Source organism: Calonectris borealis, chromosome 1 (assembly GCF_964195595.1).
Source record: "Calonectris borealis chromosome 1, bCalBor7.hap1.2, whole genome shotgun sequence".
Lineage (NCBI taxonomy): Eukaryota > Metazoa > Chordata > Aves > Procellariiformes > Procellariidae > Calonectris > Calonectris borealis.
The window spans coordinates 116,423,967-116,435,065 of record NC_134312.1 but is presented as its reverse complement, the minus strand read 5'-3'; the positions used below and the strand labels follow the sequence as shown (position 1 = coordinate 116,435,065).

Genomic DNA, 11,099 nt, shown 5'->3' with positions numbered 1-11,099 from the left:
ATAGTGCGTTCTCTTATTTTTAGGCCTGTCTCCAAATCCGCCGATATTTTATCAGACGGGTTTCCTTCCTGGAAGTAAGTTTTCAAGATCTGCCGTTCTTCATGCCTCTACATGAATGTAGGACAAACAGTTGTATAAGAGCCAGATGCGTCAGGTGTCAAGTGAAATAATCTGAAGGAATGATTTCAGAGATTTATTGCATTGGGCATCAATGTCAGGTTAGCTGTGAAGGTACCCTGAGGTGCCCGATGGTTAAGTTAGGCAGAATGCAGGTAACAAAGCTGACATGCTGAGAGACACCATGGTGTTGCTGAGGCTGGGCAGCGGAGTGCTCCAGTGCGGTGCACAGGGGGCTTCCCAAACTGGAGGGACCTCCAGGGGAGCCGAGAGACCTGCCAGGAGCCCGCAGCTTGCGCGACAGCGGCTGACGGGACCTGGCCGGGGCCAGGAGCAACGGCGGCCAAGCCCCCCCGCCATGCATAAAAGAGGCCCTTAGGGAGCGCTGGTGACCAGGGCAGGCGAACAGGTCGTGGTGCGGAGGTTAGAGGGCGCGGCGCGTCAGCAAGGGCACAGCGTGGCAGTTTGCGCGGCAGTTTGCACGGAAGGGCCGGCAGGACGGGCGGTGAAGCTCTGTCAGCTCGACCAGGGAGCAATGGTATCCACCCGGCAGAAAGCCACAGCCTCTCTAAGCTCTGCAGCTTCCCAGACAGAGCTCCGGCGGGAACGCGCTGCCACCCGGGTGCCAGGCCGCAGCTGTGCCCTGCTCTTGCGCCAGTACGGGCCGGCAGCAGCGAGCAGACCTGTGGGAGGTGCGCCCAGGGGGAGGAACCCCTCCGCTTAGGGACAGAGCTCCGCTCCGGGAGGAGGTGCGTAGGTTGAGGAGTATCAGAGAGTGCGAGGGAGAGATAAGCTGCTGGAATGGCACCCTGCCTTCCCCGAGACAGGCCTGTCAGGCAGACAGGACGCACGATACGGAGGATTTCCTATCCTCTCTCCGCCTGGCTGAACACAGGGACTTAAGGAACAGGGGGCAACGGCAACAAGTTCCTGCCTGGCGCAGCAGGCGCGTCTCCTCTGTATACCCCACCTTCCCAGGTGCCCTTGCATAATAGGTGTGAGGCTCTGCAAGTGGAACCGAATGATAATGAGGACGACGGTTCATCTAGCTTGGAGGTGTCGCCGAGGTTAAGTTGGACTACGCCCTGTGTCAAAACTGCTTCCATAAAGAAAAAAAGATGGGTCATTGTCATAGGAGACTCTCTCCTGAGGGGAACAGAAGGCCCAATATGCAGACCGGACCCACTTCTTAGGGAAGTCTGCTGCTTCCCTGGGGCCCGGGTTAAAGATGTGAAGAGAAAGCTTCCTGCCCTGGCATGGCCCTCAGGACAAGAGGAAACAGCCTCAAGTTGTGCCGGGGGAGGTTTAGATTGGATATTAGGAAAAATTTCTTCACCGAAAGGGTTGTCAAGCACTGGAACAGGTCGCTCAGGGAAGTGGTTGAGTCACCATCCCTGGAGGTATTCAAAAGATGTGTAGATGTGTTGCTTAGGGACATGGTTTAGTGGTGGACTGGGCAGTGCTAGGTTAACGGTTGGACTCGATGATCTTAAAGGCCTTTTCCAACCTAAATGATTGTATGATTCTATGGTGAAGAGAGCAGCAGTGGGATGCTAAAGGAGAGTCATGAATTTCAAGGACTCGTATACAAGAGTTTGTATGGCACATGCAAAAAAAGATCAGTAATCTTATATAGGTCATGGCCTCACCCTTTAGAGTGTTTTCTATTATTCTTTTCTTTCACAAGAGCAATAGAAATACAAAAGTATTAGTTTACAGGTGTAGTCTTTCACCTAAGTCTTATATAAGAAGCCGGGGAGAGGTTTTTGTTTTGTTTTCTCCCCCATACTTCCTTTTAACTCATTTATTTCTTAAATCTCACTGGTAGGTGAAAAAATTCACTCCAAAGAAGCTGAACAGGGTGTTTGGTAGCAATACCTTCTTTTGTTATTTGGAGTATCAGAGTCAAAGCAGAGAGGAAAGATGAAAAAGTGCAAAGTGGAATTACAAACTTTGATAGTTGGAGCTACAGTAAGACAGGAACTGGCAGGCATGAGAAAGAGTGGCATCTGTTACAGCTCTGGCACCTCCTGTTTGACACATCCCCCTTTGCCCCATACTGTGATTCTGCCATCCCAGCTTGGAAGAAGCCTAGGGCTTGGGCCTGGCTGCATCTCTATAAGTAAAGTGATGATAAAGTGGGCTGATCTGGAGCCCAGAGGGTTAAAACAAGTACGGGAGGGACAGACTTAGGGCTGGGTGGACACACAGATTTGTCTATTCGGCCCGTTCTGCAGTTGCCTGCAAAGCATGTTTGTTGTAGCAGGGGAGTGAAGCAATTTTTCGTGTTGATCAAAAGGGTTGCTCTCACTGCATAAGGGTAGACACACAGGCATCTCTGAAGAATGAGGATTCAAGATAGTCTTGGTTATTTCCTAACTTGCCAACTTAAAGGGCAAATGACATAATGACTGTGTGATGTGGGTTAACAGAAATCTAATCTACATAAAAGGAAACTAATCAACTTCTAAGCAAAATATGCAAAAGTAACAAAAACTCCGAAACCCATATGTACTGTAAAAATATGGCATGTATCAAGCATAAAGCAGCACATTAACATACTTTCTGATCAAGATTTTATATGAATTAAAAAATTAGAGGGAATTTTGAAGGTTGTGGTTCCCATGGCAACCATACTTCTGGCACCTTGTGCAAATATATAGTTTTTTCCACTTGTGATGACTCTCCTGGAAAAACATGGGTTGAAAATAAAATTGCAGTGGTAAATACCACTCCAGATCACCTGAGCTTGTCTGCATAGGTGCTCGCTCATCAAGGTCGCTGTCCACAAATATGCATTAATGTAATTTTTTATTTTTATTCTCTTACATTAAGAAAAGTAAACAGAAACAGCATGAATTTTGAATAATGGTCCTTCGTAAGGGCCCGTTATGTCCTTGGATGTGTGTTCTAGAGGGGACACCGCTGGTGAGATAAGTACAGGTGAGCTCATCCCAGCATGCAGGAAAGCAGACAACTGTCTCTTCTCCGCGACCTTGTGCTCTAGCAACTGAGAATCCCAGCGGGGCTGGATCAGAGCAGTCCCTCCTGCTCCTGGAGCAGATCTTCAGCTATTCTTAACCCATTTTTCCAGCTCAGCAGCTGAGTAACCCCTGTTACATGAAGGTGATGAGCAGTGGCTTCCCAGTGCTGTAATGGACGGGTTGCATCGTCTTGTCATCTAGATCTTGCCTGTGGAAAGGTGGAAGCTGCATTTCTGATGTTAGTGTGACCTTGTGCTGTGGCACCATAGAAGACTTGCTGCATTTGAGAGTCACCTAATGCACAGAGAACACAATATACACGTGTTTGTTCAGGCTTGCTCAGTAAGGAGAGTGCTGAACCACATGTAGATTATTATTCGGTATTATAAATGGTCTGGAAGAGGCTTGTGGGTTGATTTTTTTTTTTTTCCTTTAGGATCCTATAGTCTAGGTGCTGGAATCTCCTGTTGTCTAATGCTTGCTCTGTCACCGGACTCAGCTGTCTACACATCGGTGTCTAGCACGATCTGAGATACTCCAGGCTATCTCCTCTGGCCTCTAGCTGCTACAGCTGTTCCCTACCTGCCAGCCCCCTGTGCATCCCTGAAGGCACTCTACAGCATCTCAGAGCCCTAGGTACATACGCTGAGGAACCAAATCAAACCCTGAGCCTTTCTGTTGTCCTGGGCAAGACATCGTGTGTCATTAAAGTCTTCCCAGTTGTTGTGGGTAACGACACTTCCATACCTTTAAAGGGTGGTGGGAGAGGTAATTAACTGAGTTTATATTTGTATAGTGTGTTGAAGATGAGAAGTGCTGTGGAAATTACTAAGCATTATTTCACTAGAAACTTTGTGATGATGGCTCCCTAGTAGAAAGCCTGCCATTCCAATTAAGACATGGTGCTGATAAGTGAAGTATTCATGTAATTAACATAGTGTCAACTGGAAAGCTTTTACATGGAACATACAAGATTAAAAATAACATTCACTTCTAATAGCTGAACTGAGCTAATCTGTCTGGTGCAAGTCCCTCATCCTCCGTTGCTTGACAAGCTGAATAAACTTGAAACATGAGACTCAAAGGAGAGGTTGTGTAAATGTTGATGAAGACCTTTGTACCCAGCACGGGGCTTGCAGCCGCAAGTTACTACAACCCTTCTAGGGCACTGGTGCTATTCAAGGTCTGTCCATTGATTGGTTTTTTTTTTTTTTGGCTTGTTAACATTCACCAAGGGCTGGACTTTAAATGTTTCATGCAGTACCAAAGCCTGTGCATGTTGTTCCAGTGTGTATTTCTAGTGAATTCAATGGATCATACAGATCCCCTGCTGAACCACGTATGGAAGTCGGCAGCGGGTGGTCTGTGAAAGCAGTGCAGAACTGATGCTCAACATCCCCTCTTGCCCATGCACCCCTGTACGGGCACACTCTGAAGGAACTGGGCAGTAGGTGCCTGCGTGGAGCAGCAGCAGTTGCAGGAGAGGGTGCTCCTGGCAGTGCCTGCTGCCATGGGGATTTCAGACCGGGTTTCTAGCAACTGCCAGCTCTGCGCTAAAATGCTGACAATTTTTTAATGATATTAGTAAGGCTGTTTGCCTTACTGTTTGTCTCCTTGAAACAGCAGAAGTAGCTTATGAGAGAAACCATAGACCTTCATTTCTGCATAAAAAGCTGTGTGACCTTTGGCTAAAAAAAATCATGAGAAAATGAGGAGTTCTTGCCAGGCACGGCTGATCCTGCAGCGCCTTGCTCGGAACTCGTGGGCCGGAGCTCCCGCATGCCTGGCAGCCCTCGGGAGAGTTTCCCTGACAGGCTAAAACTGGGAGCACAAAGCAGCTAACAGTGACTGGCAGGATTGTCATAAGGAAGATGGCATGGATGCACACGTGGATCCTGTGGATTCTCTGGGTGTTTGCACAAAAAATAATTTGCTGAGGTCTTTATGAGAGCTGATGCTATAGCACAGTGACGACTGCAATCAAACTGTATTCTGGGGAAACACAACGAATTTTAAAATGGTTTTTAAAGTGTTCACTAGATTTTTTTTTTTTTACTGGGCTTGAACAGTTTATTAAAAATTCAAAAGAATGTTTTGGTTAAGGAAATGAAAACTGTAATTTGAGGACTTATTCTCCTGCACGTACCTATTTTAAAGTAGCATTGCTCCATCAGCCTTAGTTCATACACTCCCCGCCTCGAGCAGTTTATTTGCCCTCTTGGATTACAGGCAGCGAAGCACAACCACAACCAGCAGCCACAGAAAACGGCTGCCCTGGTGTGCACCCCGCCGAGGTGACGGGCACCTCTCCTCCAGCCACGGCAGCCCCCCACAGCCCCCACCTCCTGCCGCTTCTCGGGGAGCGGGGCAGAAGGCCGTGGGCAAACCCCAGGATTGTGTGCTGCAGCTGGATTCACCGAAGCAAAAATCAGGCCCAGAGGGTTTGTGCTCATGGGAGCACAGAGCTGTCGTCATGGCAAATGTAGGGCAGACCAAAGTCCTGTGAGTCCTTCACCCTGTTTCTGGCAAACAGGCATCTCCTGAGGCCGCACCAGCAGAGCTCCCTGGCGTGACGCCAGGCTCTCGGCCGGCCCCACGCCAAGCCCAGGAGCAGCAGAGCAGGAGGTGCTCGAGCTCCGGCATTGCGGCCAGCGCTTACCGGGCATTTGCGCTGTCAGGAGGAAAACAGGTAGGCGCGCGCGTTTGAAGGTACTCGGAAGTGGCTGGCAAGGGTGCTTCTGTGGGGGAGCAGAACCAGGACTACAGAGCAAAGCACACTTCAGGTTACTAGTGATTACATTTTTTGTCATGAAAAAATGAAAAAATTACCTTTGAAACTGGTCAAAGACAGAACGTTGCCCAGAAAGGTCATCTGAAAGAAGTTTCTTAAAATTAGAGACTGTCAAAATGTTTATGCGTTCAGGAATGTTATTTTGTCCACTGAAAGGGTCCAGGTACCTAAATGGATGCAACTAGAACATTGTGTCTGTATGTGTGTATAAATATATATTAAGAAAATATATTTAAAATATCAAATAGGATAAAAATCAATAAAGTCCAAAGAAAGCCTGTACCTTTTCATACACTATATATATGTTTTATATAATGACCTACTAAGAATCTCATTCACAGCATAGAAAAATAAAAGCTTATTCTTAGATTTTTAGCTAGGATTTTATTTGTAAAAGGCCTTATAGTTGTAACTAAACTCCTAATGTCGCTTGATATATAATTGGTCTGCAAATCCCAACCCACATAAGCATATGCCAGAGGTAACTTCCCATGCAGTTTCATTTGGATATACTTTTCAGCACTCCCTGACACAAAATGTTCTGCACTCTCTCTTCAAGATTTACCACATTTACATTTTAGTAGTACAGCAGGTGTCAGTACACCAAAGGATGAGGTGATTTGTTTTGGTTTTTTTTTTTTTTGCTTAACTCAGCTGTGTTGGGTAATCCTGGAGATGCAATCGTTTGATTCAGTACAAAACCACAGTGAAAATGCTAATTAATATGAAATTAGAAAATACCTAAATGATACAACAGGGTAAACGATCCCATTTTTGCAGTGGAAATCAAGACTGCCAAACAGATTACATCTAGGCAGGTCTCCAGAATAACAAAGATGTGTTTTTATTTGGATTTTTAAACACGTGATTTCTTCTCTGGGGACACTGGGTGGTTGGGGAGCAGCCAAGTTCTTTCATGAGCAAGAAGCAGAACTCAGCTTGGGTTTGTACAGCTGTCAGTGAATCGAGGCTTCTGGGTGCTATTTTCATATAAGCAATTAATAAGTGGGAATGCAGCTGTGAAATGCATTAGCCAGGTATTGTAATACAAGTTCCGCAGTACGGCGTAATTAATATTTATGTGACCACTTGGCATCTGTTAGGAAACTTTTTCCGTAGGTCAGCAGACATCTCCAGCCTTGCCGAAAGGACGAAGTGCACCACAGGAGAAAGCCTGCAGACTTTGCACCCAGTATGCACACCGGGAACCATCGTCCCTCTGGGTTTGTGTGATCTGGAATGCCTTCATAAAATGTGGCCAGAGCAGATATGCAAGCTCCCAGACAGGTCTCGGGCTGTCTGTGACTGTTGGTTTTGGTGGACAGAAGAAAAAGTCCCCTTCCGCATTCACACGTAAGTGTCGGGAGACTTTTAAAAGCCTGCCTGTAGGTCTCTGCCAGGGCCAAGCTTTGTCACTGTTCTGGAACAGGCTGCGGCATCCACCGAAACCTGCGTCTGCATTGAACCACGTCCAGCCCTGTCAGCACGCTCCCCAGCTCGTCGGCGCTGGGGACTCTGAATGGGCACGTGGGCTCGGCGGGACAGTCCCTGTACCTTTCCAGAACCGGAGTAATTTAAACCTCCTAACGGTCCCTGGCAGGCGGCCCACTGCGTCACATGCCTGCGAACCGCTCAGCTATGCCGGTCCGTCTGCGACTGTGGAGGAAGACAAGGTTACAGCACCCAGTTGCTGGAGAGCAGCACTGCTTCCTGACTTCATGCATAGTTATTCCCTAATCCGCTCCTGTCACTATGATCCAAGCTAATTTGCACACTTAATAGCCAGGGATTTTCTAGGATCACTCTGACATAAAGTGGTTAAGGAGCAGCTCCTCGTGCAATTATGCCAGGAGGTCTGAGGGATGATGGCAACCTTTGTTCAGGACAGACTGAAGGAGCTCCTCGGCACAGGTGAGTGCAATGCAACGCCCGCCGCGGAGTGCCAGACACCTCTCCAGACCCAAATCCTCACCATGAATGTTCATTGCAGCCTCAGTTGGCACCCCTCTGGTGAACAACTGGGCCAGCCAGCTTCTACAAAGTAATTCTCGTGCCTTTTTTACAGCAAGTCCCAGCTGCCACCGGTGAGTGCCGGCTGTGGCATTGGGATCTGGGCACGCACCAGAGGTGCTCCTGGTAGGAACATGCTATCCTGCAGAGGTGTAACGATCAACAGCAGCCCATTCGCTTCAGGACATGGGAGGCCACTTCCACGGCACTAGCTCTGGATGTGCAATTTGCATTCTCTCTGGGCCCCTCCCTTATTTCAGCAATGGGTGGGAATTGCCCTCCGGCAGCCCTGCTTTCTGGCAGTGCCTGGCACTCACCGACCGGGGTTACTGCAGCTCAGAGCTGGCGAGTACCTTGAAGTGACTCCTGCTGGGAAGCGTGCAAAGCCGTCTGCTGCCTAGTTTCCCCTGGAACTGTTAGCTTTTCGTGACATCCTGAGCATCGTGACTGTATTCTGGAGAAACAGCAATCGCAGCAGCTATTCCTGGGTCACCGCGGGGACGCTTGTCTTCACCCTGCCATCTGCAGGAGGAGCAATCACTGCCACCGTGGTGGGTTTGCTGCACTATGCTGTGGGAACTTGCAGCAGAGGGAATTCGTGCACAACCACTTCAGCTGCATCACCTATGTGCACAATGCCCTCATGTTTCTGATCAAGATCCCTGTTGTGATCTTGGTTACAACTGATCTCTGTGGTGGAGACAGCACCCATGCGGAGTTTTCAGGTCGTATATCGCAGTTGTGCCTGGCTCTGAGTAGCTGAGGGCCTGCAGGTGGTACCTCTGAGATGGTTTGTTGCCAGCACAGAAGACATTATTTGGATGCCCAGGGCCTGCTGTACACCTGGGATAGTGGGGGAGCCTAAAGCCTACCTGTTCAGGTCCATGTGTAGAGCACGGTCTCAGCCCACAAGAGCTCCCATCACAGAAGGATCACTTCTGTGCTGGTCAGTGAGTCATGCCCCTTATCTCCCCAGATACCATCCCTGCTTTGGCTTGATTGTGGGACCCTCAGCTCCTCTCTCTTTTAAGCCACCACCTTGCTTCTTTACAGAGTTTTCTCATTGCTTTCACCTCAGCAACCTCTGCACACCAAACTCCTCCTCCATGAGAGCAGGCAGCAGCCTGGCTGTCCAGGCAGCCCAGGCCAGGACTTCCTCACTCCTGGGGAAGTGAAAAAAATGAAATGTTTTCTGTCTGAAAGCAGAAGGAGAATTCCCCACACTGGACCACCTTTCTGCTTTCTTCCCTCGCTCTGAAAGCAGGGGATGGCCTCTAGGGCTCTGCTGGGCACCGCAGCGAGTCCCCCGCACAAACGCTTGAGCGGATGCACAAACATGTCCTGGCCAGGTTTCGTGATCCTGCGGCTCTGCCTGCTCTATCTCAGCAGATGTGGGAGAGGAGCAGACCAGAGCAGGATGCAGATGACTGCGATTTGTCTGTGGTGGCGGTTAGCTAATTGGGTTTTTGGAGGATGTAGCAGTAGGTGCCGGGCTAATCTCTCCAGTACAAGCCATTGCAACTACAGCTTTCTCGTTGCCTCCTGCCAGCCGACACTGAGCGTTCCTGTTGCGCCTAGCTGTTTTATAGGGGCTACATGAACTATGTAGGGGCAACAGTGTGTGACTGTGTAACACACCATCGCAGAAACAAATAAAGTCAGTTTTGCTCCGTACCCCAAATTCACTTTAATACATTTCCCCGATGGCTCTTGGCTGAAGGTACTCACTGTTAAAGGGCAGGACAGCTTATTGCATCAGGTGCGTGAAGAAAGATCAGATACAAAATCAGAAGCATGTACAACATTTATGGGGATTAATTCACAGAAAGTAAGCTCTAGATGATACTTTCTAAAGAAAACAGAGGTGGGAGAGGAAAAATGTGCTTAAAACAAGCTAGATACAACATATGTGTGGTTTCTTACATTTTTTCAGTATGAGCCTGGCCTCTGATGGGACCAAGTGCAAAAAACCGCTATGTGAACGATTGTAAACAGCATGGGGGGAAGAGTTCAGAGTTAATGTTTGTTCCAGTCAATGCAGGGTTTATTCGCGATGGCAAGTGTGTTAGTGTGTGCCAGCCACTGGATGGCATTAGCGGTCCAGGTTTCGTTTGACAGACTCTACCTTCAACAGTACTTCTACTCTTCATTTGCTAAAATACTGGAAAATTTGTAGTAGCTAGAAAAAGAAGCAAGATTACCAGGCACGTTGGTTATTTTATACATACACGACTGCCCCTGCCCTGTCTCATGTAAATATTACCATTTTCATCCTTCTTTAGGAAACCCGAAGGCGAGAGAAGAAATTCCAGCTGTGCCTCATAAACCAGCAGACCAACCACCAGCTTTTCTGAAACGCCACTGAGTTTCTGCAACCCATCTCATCCCAGTTTTGGGCACTTGATTTTTAGTAGTGTTGGGTTCAGGTGGGCCCTGCTGAGTAGAACCAGCACTCTGCGAGTTGCTGGTGTCAGGCCCTGGGAAGTATTTAGCTCTTCAGAGGCAGTCCTCGGCGGGGAACCCTTGCACCTATCTGCCAGGCATTCAGATCTAGGGACTGTGAGAAACCGAAGCCCAGCTGAACCAGGCAAGGTTTTATAAGTCATGCTTAATTCCCTGTTGGTGCATAGATCAGTCCATTTCAATTAAAATAAGACCTAAAAGGAACATTTTGAGAAGACGGTCCTTGCTCCATTAAACAAGACTGTTGTGGTAGGCTCCTTGTTGCCCTCCTCCCAGCATATCCCTTTAGCCAGCCAACGTGCTTTATGTCTAATCCCATTTTATACAGATTCCAGCTTCAGACCATCCGGAAAAAGCAGGACTTGGCTAAGACCTAATTGTCTGTTGGATATGCTTGATAACATTAAGATTTGTGGGTGATGGGTCTGAGGAAGCAAAGGAAAGAAATGATGTAGGCTTATCAGCTCATCAAAAGTAAATTTGCCCTTTTAAAATTAGGTTTGTTATTTGGAAACCTTGATGAATCTTTGGGGAGAATAGCTAATAGTTTTCTGGAAGAGATAATCTGTCTCACAAAGGTTGAAAACAGCTAGACTGAAAAGAGATCAGAAAGCCTTCAAGTTTGTACAAATGATTGCTCTAATCCCTCCGGGGACACAAAGGAAATCTTTATATGGCATCTTACATCAGGCTGTAATAAAAACAAGGGGCATAAGGACTTGCTTGTGGGGGAA

At 47.9% G+C, this 11,099-nt stretch overlaps 1 long non-coding RNA gene across 1 annotated transcript; it reads left to right on the top strand.

Moving 5' to 3' along the window:
- Positions 1 to 69: 69 nt before the first annotated feature.
- On the top strand, positions 70 to 9,690 carry LOC142091743 (uncharacterized). The gene is made up of 3 exons (XR_012676874.1): positions 70 to 5,884; positions 6,996 to 7,803; positions 7,958 to 9,690. It is a non-coding gene; the product is annotated as an uncharacterized LOC142091743 (long non-coding RNA).
- Positions 9,691 to 11,099: the final 1,409 nt, after the last annotated feature.